Source organism: Panthera leo, chromosome C1 (genome assembly GCF_018350215.1).
Source record: "Panthera leo isolate Ple1 chromosome C1, P.leo_Ple1_pat1.1, whole genome shotgun sequence".
Classification (NCBI taxonomy): Eukaryota; Metazoa; Chordata; class Mammalia; order Carnivora; family Felidae; genus Panthera; species Panthera leo.
Genome location: NC_056686.1, coordinates 151,581,575 through 151,595,461, shown reverse-complemented (window position 1 = coordinate 151,595,461; position 13,887 = coordinate 151,581,575). Strand labels below are relative to the sequence as shown.

The following is a 13,887-nucleotide window of genomic DNA, read 5'->3' as shown; positions in this document are numbered from 1 at the left end:
AATCTCTTATGGAAAACAATGTAAGTAAATGTCTCCACGATGCTACTAGTCACCTGATCAAAAGCCAATGTTGAAAAACACTTCTAATGACTGTCTCTTATGCATCAGTGCACCTACTAATGAGCTGCCAGAAAAGGCTTTGTAAAGCTTTGCTAAGATAGAGCAGGAATGTGAGAAGCCTGAGATATAACTTCCCTGCTGTGATCCCTGCCTTTCTACTAACAGGGAGCCTAGACTTGGAGCTGCTAATGAGCATGCTGGAGAGAGTGTCCAAACCAATGCAGGCTGGAGACAATTCACCTGTCTGCTTTCAGATCCAGGGTATGATGCATGACAGTAAGACACCCGGTAGTAGCTTTTCTTTAAATAATTTAGATATTTATTGATTTTCCCTCTCTACCCCCATATTTTTATTTAGCCCCTGCATTTTACTTTCCTTCAGTGATTTCTAGCACCATCAGAGAAAAAAATAAGAATTATTCTTTCTATCGCCTTCCTCCCCCACCCACATATATATGAGAAATTAATGTCATCATGTCATATAATAGCAATATGGAATACCTAATTAATTTTTCTGTAGGAGAGAGAAATATGTGCTTTTCAGAGGTGATATTTATAAAATGAGGCAATTGAAATCAATAGCTTTTTAAAAACCAAAATATGGCTTATTTGAATTAAAGGGATTCAAAATATGGCATGTATTTTGACACTTAAAACAATATACAGCATAACTTAAAGACTTTTCTCTCTCTAGCAATGCCTGTTCAACATCTTTATCCATAGCAAAACCCAGCAAGATCTTTATAAAGAACGCTTACTTAACTTGGTTTGTAGAAATTCCTGGCCCATAAATGAAATAGTTAACTGCAGGATACCTTTCAAGTTCAATGCTAAGCTGTTCACATTACAGGTTTTGATGCTATGCTTCCTTTGAGTTTTCCTAGAGGCTATTTTACTAGTTAATTTTTTTTTTTTAGTCAAACAAAATTACAGAATACACACTGTGTAATTTCACCAATTTGCAATGCCACAGTTATCCCAGAAAGAGGATCAACATCCCTGTCCATTAATTACAATCCTGACTATCTTCTAGCATCCCAGGAGGCAGCCCATGCAGTTCAGATGGGCTAGTGCTATCTGTCCCTTCCAGTTGCCAATGTTCCTATTTTCCACAGCTCACCCTTGCTTTTTCTCAGGTTGATACAACATGCCATGGGAAATCGCAAGCTCCGTGGCAACTGGGGAGATAAGAACCTCGTGTGCCTCGGCGGCCCCTTTTATCCAAGCATCTCCAAAGAGCTTTATAGAAATCTATTTTTTTAATCCTCTGGATACCCCCGTGAGATAGGTATTAGCCTAACTTCACAACTAGCACAGTGCAAATCAGGGGAGCATCTACCTGCATATCAGCCCCTGAACCCTTCTTGCTATTGGATATGGTGCAAGAAGAGAGCTTGAATTCTGAACCCGTTTCTGACAACGCGGGGAGCGAGTTGGAGTTTCCTGTTAGGAAAGTTCTGAATTCTCATAAAAGGGGGCTGGACATAAATACTTCTTAAAAAAAGAGTGAAGAAAAACAGAAATATAAATAATATAATAAATGTTTGAGGTAACAGTTGTATTATAACAGGTCTGATCTGGAACTTTGTCACCAAGAAATCCTTATCTTCTCAAACTTGGTACTCCAAAGTACATTTTTTTTTAATTTCTTTATTTGATAATCAAGTTGCCACAAGAGTAAAAGCAAAAGTAGGGGTTAACCAATTAAGGTTTTTGAGTCAATCTCAGCTCAGTAGAGAGCTACCCAACATGCAAAAATCACCTTCTTACTCTCAGGAAAGTTAGAATCTAAGAGGAAAGAGAAAAATATAGTTAAGCTCACCAACATAAATGACATGCTCATCATGAATATAACCTGCTACTGTTAAAAGTTATCTTTTGAGAATTTTACTATCTGTAGTGATAGAACATTGAATAAAATGTCTCTTTTTATCATGCTGTTTGTGGAATTCTGTCCTTGTATATTCACACCTAATAGAAAAATAAATTCTTAACTACTATATTATTTTCTTATTAAGAAGTGATCTTGAAATACTATGGAATGCTCTGTATCTATATCTCTTGCTGAGATACCCAGGGGCACGGCGGATATAATATTGTCATTGTCCTTTGGAACTCTACATTTCATATGTAAAATTTTGTTTTAGCATCAAGTTTTTTTTTTTTTAATTGTCAGTCATTTGTCAAAATATATCCAATTTTCTTTAAATTTTCTCTTATTTTAGATCAATCTGACTTAAAATATTCTGTGCCACTCAGTGGCCAAATATTTCAGAACCTAAATAAATGTCTAACAAATGAATTATCAAACCAAAACTGTAAGAAGACCTCCCTTCTTTTCTCTTTATTTTCTTCAGAATCTGAGCTTTTGGAGAAAAGCAAGTAAAGCACAATGTTATCTTAGCCTATCAATAGATAAGCTGTATTCTTCTCTAAGCAAGGGGATTTCCTGACAGTAAGTTAGGTCCTTGGAAAGAGACTTTCACTCTTGAGCCACTAGGGTCCCATTAAATACATATATATATATATATATATATATATATATATATATATCACACTGACTGGTGCTTTCCACTCAGTTTGAATTTTTATTTTTCCCACTTCTATCAGTAAAACCACTTGGCCAAGCATCCTTAATATATTTGCATTTATAGATAAATTTTATATATCTATATCTATATCTATCTATCTATCTATCTATATATGTGTATCTACTCTACTCAGAAAATATTCTAAGATACACATAAAGAGGATACTAAGGATGAGAGAAAATAAAGAAAATATATTAATGTCTTATTTATTCACAGGGAAAAACATACTTTGCTTCTAGTAATGATATTGATTATACAATTTTAGTGAATTTTACATAACTGGATATGCTTCCTTATTTTTGGAAATCTTGTTTAAAGTCTTAGTTTACACTAAGTCCAAAAACTGGCCCTAGATTCAGTTTATTTTGATACTTGGTTTTAATTGTTACTATAGCTGGAAATAATACCTCACAAAGTTATTATAAAAGAAATGCTTTTATGAAATTGTTATACTGATTTTCAAATTCCATCCCAAAATACACCAATATTTTTATTTAAATGTTGATAATAAATTTCCATCTGTTTGATGACAATTCCTTTTGCATTTAGTTGGATTGAGTAGCCTTTTAACATATTGTTTTAAGTTTAGTTATTTATTTTGAGAGAGAGAGAGAGAGAGAGAGAGAGAGCAAGGCAGGGAAGGACAGAGAGAGGGAGAGAGAATCCCAGGCAGGCTCCGCACTGTCAGCACAGAGCCCGATGTGAGCTTGAACTCACAAACCATGAGATCATGAGATCATGACCTGAGCCTACGTCAGATTCTTAACTGACTGAGGCACCCAGGTGCCCCATACTTTAATATTTTTAATGAATAGCTTCAATATTGCTGAAATGCTTTAGGAAATTTCAAAACATGTTAGCAAATTTTCTTCTTAAGATTATTTTCTTTTTTTTTTTTTTTTTTTTGACACTTGTCTATTTTTTATTTTATTTTTTATTTTTTTTATTTTTTTTTATTTTTTTTTATTTTTTAATATATGAAATTTACTGTCAAATTGGTTTCCATACAACACCCAGTGCTCATCCCAAAAGGTGCCCTCCTCAATACCCATCACCCACCCTGCCCTCCCTCCCACCCCCCATCAACCCTCAGTTTGTTCTCAGTTTTTAACAGTCTCTAATGCTTTGGCTCTCTCCCACTCTAACCTCTTTTTTTTTTTTTTTTTTTTTTTTCCTTCCCCTCCCCCATGGGTTTCTGTTATGTTTCTCAGGATCCACATAAGAGTGAAACCATATGGTATCTGTCTTTCTCTGTATGGCTTATTTCACTTAGCATCACACTCTCCAGTTCCATCCATGTTGCTACAAAAGGCCATATTTCATTTTTTCTCATTGCCACGTAGTATTCCATTGTGTATATAAACCACAATTTCTTTATCCATTCATCAGTTGATGGACATTTAGGCTCTTTCCATAATTTGGCTATTGTTGAGAGTGCCGCTATAAACATTGGGGTACAGGTGCCCCTATGCATCAGTACTCCTGTATCCCTTGGATAAATTCCTAGCAGTGCTATTGCTGGGTCATAGGGTAGGTCTATTTTTAATTTTCTGAGGAACCTCCACACTGCTTTCCAGAGCGGCTGCACCAATTTGCATTCCCACCAACAGTGCAAGAGGGTTCCTGTTTCTCCACATCCTCTCCAGCATCTATAGTCTCCTGATTTCTTCATTTTGGCCACTCTGACTGGCGTGAGGTGGTATCTGAGTGTGGTTTTGATTTGTATTTCCCTGATAAGGAGCGACGTTGAACATCTTTTCATGTGCCTGTTGGCCATCCGGATGTCTTCTTTAGAGAAGTGTCTATTCATGTTTTCTGCCCATTTCTTCACTGGGTTATTTGTTTTTCGGGTGTGGAGTTTGATGAGCTCTTTATAGATTTTGGATACTAGCCCTTTGTCCGATGTGTCATTTGCAAATATCTTTTCCCATTCCGTTGGTTGCCTTTTAGTTTTGTTGGTTGTTTCCTTTGCTGTGCAGAAGCTTTTTATCTTCATAAGGTCCCAGTAATTCACTTTTGCTTTTAATTCCCTTGCCTTTGGGGATGTGCCGAGTAAGAGATTGCTACGGCTGAGGTCAGAGAGGTCTTTTCCTGCTTTCTCCTCTAAGGTTTGGATGGTTTCCTGTCTCACATTCAGGTCCTTTATCCATTTTGAGTTTATTTTTGTGAATGGTGTGAGAAAGTGGTCTAGTTTCAACCTTCTGCATGTTGCTGTCCAGTTCTCCCAGCACCATTTGTTAAAGAGACTGTCTTTTTTCCATTGGATGTTCTTTCCTGCTTTGTCAAAGATGAGTTGGCCATACGTTTGTGGGTCTAGTTCTGGGGTTTCTATTCTATTCCATTGGTCTATGTGTCTGTTTTTATGCCAATACCATGCTGTCTTGATGATGACAGCTTTGTAGTAGAGGCTAAAGTCTGGGATTGTGATGCCTCCTGCTTTGGTCTTCTTCAAAATTACTTTGGCTATTCGGGGCCTTTTGTGGTTCCATATGAATTTTAGGATTGCTTGTTCTAGTTTCGAGAAGAATGCTGGTGCAATTTTGATTGGGATTGCATTGAATGTGTAGATAGCTTTGGGTAGTATTGACATTTTGACAATATTTATTCTTCCAATCCATGAGCAGGGAATGTCTTTCCATTTCTTTATATCTTCTTCAATTACCTGCATAAGCTTTCTATAGTTTTCAGCATACAGATCTTTTACATCTTTGGTTAGATTTATTCCTAGGTATTTTATGCTTCTTGGTGCAATTGTGAATGGGATCAGTTTCTTCATTTGTCTTTCTGTTGCTTCATTGTTAGTGTATAAGAATGCAACTGATTTCTGCACATTGATTTTGTATCCTGCAACTTTGCTGAATTCATGTATCAGTTCTAGCAGACTTTTGGTGGAGTCTATCGGATTTTCCATGTATAATATCATGTCATCTGCAAAAAGCGAAAGCTTGACTTCATCTTTGCCAATTTTGATGCCTTTGATTTCCTTTTGTTGTCTGATTGCTGATGCTAGAACTTCCAGCACTATATTAAACAGCAGCGGTGACAGTGGGCATCCCTGTCGTGTTCCTGATCTCAGGGAAAAAGCTCTCAGTTTTTCCCCGTTGAGGATGATGTTAGCTGTGGGCTTTTCATAAATGGCCTTTATGATCTTTAAGTATGTTCCTTCTATCCCGACTTTCTCAAGGGTTTTTATTAAGAAAGGGTGCTGGATTTTGTCAAAGGCCTTTTCTGCATCGATTGACAGGATCATATGGTTCTTGTCTTTTTTTTTTGTTAATGTGATGTATCACGTTGATCGATTTGCGAATGTTGAACCAGCCCTGCATCCCAGGAATGAATCCCACTTGATCATGGTGAATAATTCTTTTTATATGCTGTTGAATTCGATTTGCTAGTATCTTATTAAGAATTTTTGCATCCATATTCATCAGGGATATTGGCCTGTAGTTCTCTTTTTTTACTGGGTCTCTGTCTGGTTTAGGAATCAAAGTAATACTGGCTTCATAGAATGAGTCTGGAAGTTTTCCTTCCCTTTCTATTTCTTGGAATAGCTTGAGAAGGATAGGTATTATCTCTGCTTTAAATGTCTGGTAGAACTCCCCTGGGAAGCCATCTGGTCCTGGACTCTTATTTGTTGGGAGATTTTTGATAACCGATTCAATTTCTTCGCTGGTTATGGGTCTGTTCAAGCTTTCTATTTCCTCCTGATTGAGTTTTGGAAGAGTGTGGGTGTTTAGGAATTTGTCCATTTCTTCCAGGTTGTCCAATTTGCTGGCATATAATTTTTCATAGTATTCCCTGATAATTGTTTGTATCTCTGAGGGATTGGTTGTAATCATTCCATTTTCATTCATGATTTTATCTATTTGGGTCATCTCCCTTTTCTTTTTGAGAAGCCTGGCTAGAGGTTTGTCAATTTTGTTTATTTTTTCAAAAAACCAACTCTTGGTTTCGTTGATCTGCTCTACAGTTTTTTTAGATTCTATATTGTTTATTTCTGCTCTGATCTTTATTATTTCTCTTCTGATGCTGGGTTTAGGCTGCCTTTGCTGTTCTGCTTCTATTTCCTTTAGGTGTGCTGTTAGATTTTGTATTTGGGATTTTTCTTGTTTCTTGAGATAGGCCTGGATTGCAATGTATTTTCCTCTCAGGACTGCCTTCGCTGCATCCCAAAGCGTTTGGATTGTTGTATTTTCATTTTCGTTTGTTTCCATATATGTTTTAATTTCTTCTCTAATTGCCTGGTTGACCCACTCATTCGTTAGTAGGGTGTTCTTTAACCTCCATGCTTTTGGAGGTTTTCCAGACTTTTTCCTGTGGTTGATTTCAAGCTTCATAGCATTGTGGTCTGAAAGTATGCATGGTATAATTTCAATTCTTGTAAACTTATGAAGGGCTGTTTTGTGACCCAGTATATGATCTATCTTGGAGAATGTTCCATGTGCACTCGAGAAGAAAGTATATTCTGTTGCTTTGGGATGCAGAGTTCTAAATATATCTGTCAAGTCCATCTGATCCAATGTATCATTCAGGGCCCTTGTTTCTTTATTGACCGTGTGTCTAGATGATCTATCCATTTCTGTAAGTGGGGTGTTAAAGTCCCCTGCAGTGACCACATTCTTATCAATAAGGTTGCTTATGTTTATGAGTAATTGTTTTATATATCTGGGGGCTCGGGTATTTGGCGCATAGACATTTATAATAGTTAGCTCTTCCTGGTGGATAGACCCTGTGATTATTATATAATGCCCTTCTTCATCTCTTGTTACAGCCTTTAATTTAAAGTCTAGTTTGTCTGATATAAGTATGGCTACTCCAGCTTTCTTTTGGCTTCCAGTAGCATGGTAAATAGTTCTCCATCCCCTCACTCTCAATCTAAAGGTGTCCTCAGATCTAAAATGAGTCTCTTGTAGACAGCAAATAGATGGGTCTTGTTTTTTTATCCATTCTGATACCCTATGTCTTTTGGTTGGCGCATTTAATCCATTTACATTCAGTGTTATTATAGAAAGATATGGGTTTAGAGTCATTGTGATGTCTGTATGTTTTATGCTTGTAGTGATGTCTCTGGTACTTTGTCTCACAGGATCCCCCTTAGGATCTCTTGTAGGGCTGGTTTCGTGGTGACAAATTCCTTCAGTTTTTGTTTGTTTGGGAAGACCTTTATCTCTCCTTCTATTCTAAATGACAGACTTGCTGGGTAAAGGATTCTCGGCTGCATATTTTTTCTGTTTAGCACACTGTAGATATCGTGCCAAGCCTTTCTGGCCTGCCAAGTTTCAAAGGAGAGATCAGTCACGAGTCTTATAGGTGTCCCTTTATATGTGAGGGCACGTTTATCCCTTGCTGCTTTCAGAATTTTCTCTTTATCCTTGTATTTTGCCAGTTTCACTATGATATGTCGTGCAGAAGATCGATTCAAGTTACGTCTGAAGGGAGTTCTCTGTGCCTCTTGGATTTCAATGCCTTTTTCCTTCCCCAGTTCAGGGAAGTTCTCAGCTATAATTTGTTCAAGTACCCCTTCAGCACCCTTCCCTCTCTCTTCCTCCTCTGGGATACCAATTATGCGTATATTATTTTTTTTTAGTGTATCACTTAGTTCTCTAATTTTCCCCTCATACTCCTGGATTTTTTTATCTCTCTTTCTTTCAGCTTCCTCTTTCTCCATAACTTTATCTTCTAGTTCACCTATTCTCTCCTCTGCCTCTTCAAGCCGAGCCATCGTGGATTCCATTTTGTTTTGCAATTCGTTTAAAGCATTTTTCAACTCCTCGTGACTGTTCCTTAGTCCCTCGATCTTTGTGGCAAGAGATTCTCTGCTGTCCTGTATACTGTTTTCAAGCCCAGCGATTAATTTTATGACTATTATTCTAAATTCACTTTCTGTTATATTATTTAAATCCTTTTTGATCAGTTCATTGGCTGTTGTTATTTCCTGGAGATTATTCTGAGGGGAATTCTTCCGTTTGGTCATTTTGGAGAGTCCCTGGCGTGGTGAGGACCTGCAGTGCACTTCCCCTGTGCTGTGGTGTATAACTGGAGTTAGTGGGCGGGGCCGCAGTCCGACCCGATGTCTGCCCCCAGCCCACTGCTGGGGCCACAGTCAGACTGGTGTGTGCCTTCTCTTCCCCTCTCCTAGGGGCGGGATTCACTGTGGGGTGGCGTGTCCCGTCTGGGCTACTTGCACACTGCCAGGCTTGTGTTGCTGGGGATCTGGCGTATTAGCTGGGGTGGGTAGGCAAGGTGCACGGGGGCTGGAGGGGCAGGCTTAGCTCGCTTCTCCTTAGGTGATCCACTTCAGGAGGAGCCCTGTGGCAGCGGGAGGGAGTCAGATCCGCTGCTGGAGGTTTGGCTCCGCAGAAGCACAGAGTTGGGTGTTTGCGCGGAGCGAGCAAGTTCTCTGGCAGGAACTGGTTCCCTTTGGGATTTTGGCTGGGGGATGGGCGGGGGAGATGGCGCTGGTGAGCGCCTTTGTTCCCCGCCAAGCTGAGCTCTGCCGTCCGGGGGCTCAGCAGCTCTCCCTCCCTTTGTCCCCCAGCCTTCCCGCTTTCCGAGCAGAGCTGTTAACTTCTGACCTCCCAGACGCTAAGTCGCGCTTGCTGTTGGAACACAGTCCGTCCGGCCCCTCCGCTTTTGCCAGCCAGACTCAGGGGCTCTGCTTGGCCGGCGAGCCGCCCCTCCGCCCCGGCTCCCTCCCGCCAGTCCGTGGAGCGCGCACCGCCTCGCCGCCCTTCCTACCCTCTTCCGTGGGCCTCTCGATGCGCTTGGCTCCGGAGACTCCCTTCTGCTAATCCTCTGGCGGTTTTCTGGGTTCTTTAGGCAGGTGTAGGTGGAATCTAAGTGATCGGCAGGACGCGCTGTGAGCCCCGCGTCCTCCTAAGCCGCCATCTTCCGGAACCAAGATTATTTTCTTTTCAAGTGGAAAAAGATGCATCTTTAGAAAGGATATATCACTTTGGCCACAAAATCCCAAAATTACATATTATCTCCAAATGCCTATTTTCAAAATTTATTTTTTATATATTTTTATAAAAATGAAGATTTTTAAAAATTAAAACATCTTTATTTTAAAAGATATAATTATGGGCACCTGGCTGGCTCAGTTGGTTAAGTGTCCAACTCTTGATTTCATGACTCTCAGGTCATGATCTCATGATCTCATGATTGGGGCTCCCTACATCCAGCTCTGCGCTGGCAGCTCAGAGCCTGCTTGGGATTCTCTTTCTCTTTCTCTCTGCCCCTCCCACAATTGCACTCTCGCTCAAATAAATAAATACACATTTAAAAAAAAAAAGAGATAAAATGAGTGTTTTTTATTCTTTTGGGGGAAAAAAGCCAGCTAATTATCACACCATTGGAGCCACTTGTCATCACCAATGAATTTGGAATACTTACCTCTTTTATAAAATAAAGACATACAGTACATTTTTTCTAGGAGCTTTTTCATAAGATAACCAGTGAACATTTTCATGGCATTCTTCATGTCATTCAAAATTACTATAAAGATTCTACCTTTTAAATGGATTGTTTATATGAGAATAAACTCCGTTTTTTAAAAAAATCTTACAGTATGAAAGCTGTGATTTGTTATAATACACTGAAGGCAAACAGCGGTGTGAGGCCATCTCTTTCAACTACATTGTGGAAACTCATTCTTTCCCCAGGATGGAATGCATAGGAATAAACCCCTCTCTTTGGACCAGTGTTAATCTTTAGAAAAGCATAATTTCCTTTGGTTTATTAGATGAAAATAAATTTCATTACAAGACTTGATATTTTTCTATATCCTTAGAATGGCTTGTCCACTTTGGAGACCGCCATTCTGAACAGCCACGGGATGGGGTGGGATGATTAGGAAGACAGGTGTCTGAATAGAATTTTAGTTGAGGCTAAAGCAATCATATCAAACATAAAAATAGCATTGAATAAATGAACATGGTCACAAGCATTAGGAGAATTCAGTACATTGGCTGGTCATAAAATTGGTATATAGAAGTCAATAGATTTCTCACATACTGAGGATATATTGGATTAGAAAATAATGACTAAGTTGTCTTTTTTCATATTTACAACAAGACATAATACTGAGAATAAAACCTAAAGAGAATTGTGCAAGACCTATATTTATAATATTGTAACACGTTCTGAAGGACATAAAAAAGAAAACTGGAGAAGTGGAAAGAGCTACTTGGATCCTGGATAGGACTACAGATACCTGTGGATTTTCAAACAGTGTTGCCTCTGGGAGAAGCAATTCAGAGATGGGACAGTTATTTTTCAATGTCTATCTAATAGTTTGTTATCTGCGTACAATTATTATTTTAAAATAAACATTAAAATAGCTTATTCTTATGATTTGCTTATACTGTATGGCAGGTAGGGTTCTAAGTACTTTACCCTAATTAACTCACCCCTTGAATTGGATACTATTATTCTTATTTTCTAGATTAGAAACTGAGGCACAAATAATTTATTTGCCATAGGTCACATAGCCAGTGGCTGGAATTTTGATCAACAGCCTAAGCTTTAAACATTAACATGTACTTCCTTTCTGGAATAAACATCTTAAAAATTATTCTTCCGAAATTTGAGGTGACTTTAATAATTCAAAGTGAACAAAGAAAATGTATACTTACGAACATGTTGTTTAGATGTTATAAATATTGAAGACACAGTATGTAACTTTGCTGCAATACCTCCCAGGTAAGCACACATCGTTCCACAGACCAACAACAATTTGGTTTTATAACCAAGTTACGTCCTGTGTTTCATGAGAATCCATGCAACGCTGAGTCTGCAGAAAATGAGTCCTTGTATTTAATAAGGAAAGAAAATAGAAAATACACAAACTTTGTCTTAAAAATGATTTCTCATTGTTTCTTGACATGGAACCCCCTCCCCAGCCAATCACATACACTTTTTCCTGCCTGGAGGGCTTTTCTGTGAGGTTTTCCCCCAGTCCCACACGTTCACAACCAATTCTGCTCACCTGTAAGATACAGGCTAGTCCCCCTCTTCCACAAAATCTTAACAGAGTAACACATTTGATGATTATTTTTCTCTAATATAAATTTCTTATTATACTGAAATATAGCCTGAGATATACCTGGCCATTCTTACTCATATTCTATTCTTTTCTTAGAAATATTTTCTAATTTTAAAATATATGTAATGTGATTTCTCTTTTTTCTAATTTGTATCAAGTTCTGGAAATGGTTTAATTTTCTTTTATATTTCCTATATGACCCAACATAGTGTGGAACTCAATTATTATTTAATAAATATTTATTAACTGTATTTTATGTACATATCTGCTAGTTATTGAGGTTCTTAGAAAATGAATAAGATGTCATTGCTTGTTTCCTGGGAACTTAGAGGTTTGTAGAGGAGATATCTGAAAGTTAAGCATAACAGTAATTATGTGAAAGGACCAATTCGATATCTTAGTGTATGTAGTTAGCCCAAGGCCATCTTCTTTACCTAGTTTCCTGGACTCCTGATAATACAATTTATCTGAGTGCATCAAATGTTTTTTAAGAAAGTTAAAAGTTGTTTTTTTCAAAAACAGCATGACGTGTAACGTTTAACTCTAAAACTAAGTCAGACTTATATGATGTGTAATTATTTCATAGTGCTCATTTTTGACCACACTCTAGAGGTTGAGCATTCAACTTGTGTTTTTCCAACTCTTTTTTGTCTATGATTCCAAATACTTATGTTTTGTTCTTCCTTTTAAATCATGTAGTCTAAATTCCAAATGGTTAAATAATGAAGCAGCATATATCAAAATAAAACACAATTTATTTCCTTTGTTTTCTTGGGTATAACTCCTGGTACAAGTTATGGGCTATTATTTTAAACAAACTCAATGTGTGTGTGTGTGTGTGTGTGTGTGTACAGGATAACATAAAGTAGGAAGCTTGTGTTTTAGAAATATTTTATACAGTATTAATAAATGGGGAAATCAATTGTTTGATCTGTTTTTTACTATGTACTTTCTATATACCATACACAAGCTATTTTGAGCATATGAAATATTTTTGAAACTGTCAAGCAGCATGATGCAGACAACAAATTGTACATGCTGAAATTGGTAATATTCTGCAAAGGAACAATGCAGTGAACCATCAACATAGGATACTGCTGCTAATGAGTAGAAAATTCCACGAGACTGGCTGCCATCTTGTCCATGTAGCTTTTATTTGCCCTGAAAATGTGTCTCCTATGTACGTATCTACACATCAAAAAGAAATATTTGAAAGTACAGAAAGACATGAAATTAAACTCACATAAAAGTGAGTTTCCTATTAACTCCGGCTGCTTTCTTCCATAAAACTAAATACTAAACTTTCTAGTTATCTATCAACAAAAAATGACTTCTACTATCTTCTCATTAAGAAAGGTAAGGAATTTAGCTTGCTAAATTATCTTTTTCTTAAACTCCAAAGTTTGTGAAATATTTTTCTTTTTAGCTATATAGATTACAGCATAAAAACTTAAACTTTTACTTCTTGATCCATAGCTTTTTGGTGTTATATATAACTCCCCTATGCATAAGAAGACATTAACACTCCATCTCATTCTCCATCATCGTTTCTCTAACCCCTCCCAATTTTTGTTAGCTCTGTCATGAGTATGATGTCGCCAGTTGTACATTTATTTCATGATTTATATATATATATATATATATATATATATATATATATATATAGTATAGTACAACAAAAAATATATTTTATGTATATTTATATAGTGTAATTTAGTTTTCTATACTTCATATCTACTTAATTCTGAGATCTGGTAATGAATAGTTTTTGAAATATTGTTATTATTAAAATAATAGGGAGTACTATAGAGTACAGAATACAGTAAATATTGGTTCCATAAAGAAGCTGGTACAGTTTTTTGAGCTAAATCTATTTTTTTTAGAGAGGGTAAGCTAAATGTCAAAGTCAAACATGTTTTATTTTCTTATACCCCAAAACTTTGGAGCTACGACTTTCCTGGATAGCAAGAGTTTTTAATCCTATGGTTTTACCATTAACATTGAAAATAGAAATATAGGGGCGCCTGGGTGTCTCAGTTGGTTAAGCATCAGACTCTTGACTTCAGCTCAGGTCATGATCTCACGTTTTGTGAGTTTCAGCCCCACATCGATAGCACGGAGGCTGCTTGGGGTTCTCTCTCTCTCCTTCTCTCTCTGTCCCTTCCCCACTCATGTGTTCTGTTTTTCTCT

The 13,887-nt window shown here is 37.4% G+C and overlaps 1 long non-coding RNA gene across 1 annotated transcript in view; it reads right to left on the bottom strand.

The window, feature by feature from the left end:
• Positions 1-1,746: 1,746 nt before the first annotated feature.
• LOC122227834 overlaps positions 1,747-13,887 on the bottom strand; it is a 41,706-nt gene continuing 29,565 nt past the window's right edge. The window contains exons 3-4 of the long non-coding RNA XR_006206236.1: positions 11,288-11,445; positions 1,747-1,848 (exon numbers count right to left, since the gene is read on the bottom strand). This is a non-coding gene — a long non-coding RNA (uncharacterized LOC122227834). The remainder of the gene's footprint in view (positions 1,849-11,287; positions 11,446-13,887) is intronic.